General features: G+C 41.7%; 1 non-coding gene across 1 annotated transcript; it reads left to right on the plus strand.

Moving 5' to 3' along the window:
* The first annotated feature begins 340 nt into the window (after positions 1-340).
* Positions 341-444, plus strand: LOC112725105 (small nucleolar RNA R71). Its single transcript, XR_003164233.1, has one exon. It is a non-coding gene; the product is annotated as a small nucleolar RNA R71 (small nucleolar RNA).
* The last annotated feature ends 574 nt before the right edge of the window (positions 445-1,018 follow it).

The following is a 1,018-nucleotide window of genomic DNA, read 5'->3' on the forward strand; positions in this document are numbered from 1 at the left end:
TTCAGATGAAGCGTCCTTAGTACTGCTTGGTGCAGCTTGCATTCCAGACAGACTTTGAGAAATCATATTGACTTGCTGAGTCAATATTTTGTTCTAAGCCAATATGGCATTCAGAGTATCAATCTCAAGAACTACTTTCTTCTGACTTGTCCCATTATTCACAGGATTCCTCTCAGAAGTGTACATAAATTGGTTATTTGAAACCATTTCAATGAGTTCCTGAGCTTCTGCAGGCGTCTTCTTCAGATGAAGAGATCCTCCAGCAGAGCTGTCCAATGACATCTTGGACAGTTCAGACAGACCATCATAGAAGATACCTATGATGCTCCATTCAGAAAGTATGTCAGAAGGACACTCTCTGATCAATTGTTTGTATCTTTCCCAAGCTTCATAGAAGGATTCACCTTCCTTCTGTCTGAAGGTTTGGACTTCCACTCTAAGCTTACTCAATTTTTGAGGTGGAAAGAACTTTGCCAAGAAGGCATTGACTAGCTTTTCCCAAGAGTTCAGGCTTTCCTTAGGTTGTGAATCCAACCATATCCTAGCTCTGTCTCTTACAGCAAAAGGGAATAGCATAAGTCTATAGACCTCAGAGTCAACCCCATTGGTCTTGACAGTGTCACAGATTTGCAAGAATTCAGCTAAAAACTGATGAGGATCTTCTAATGGAAGTCCATGAAACTTGCAATTCTGTTGCATCAGAGAAACTAATTGAGGCTTAAGCTCAAAGTTGTTTGCTCTAATGGCAGGGATAGAGATGCTTCTCCCATAGAAGTCGGGAGTAGGTGAAGTAAAGTCACCCAGCACCTTCCTTGCATTGTTGGCATTGTTGTTGTTTTCGGCTGCCATGTCTTCTTCTAGTTTGAAGATTTCTGCTAGGTCCTCTACAGAGAGTTGTGCCTTAGCTTCTCTTAGCTTTCGCTTTAAGGTCCTTTCAGGTTCAGGATCAGCCTCAACAAGAATGCCTTTGTCTTTGCTCCTGCTCATATGAAAGAGAAGAGAACAAGAAAGTATGGAA

This window comes from Arachis hypogaea, chromosome 11 (genome assembly GCF_003086295.3).
Source record: "Arachis hypogaea cultivar Tifrunner chromosome 11, arahy.Tifrunner.gnm2.J5K5, whole genome shotgun sequence".
Classification (NCBI taxonomy): Eukaryota; Viridiplantae; Streptophyta; class Magnoliopsida; order Fabales; family Fabaceae; genus Arachis; species Arachis hypogaea.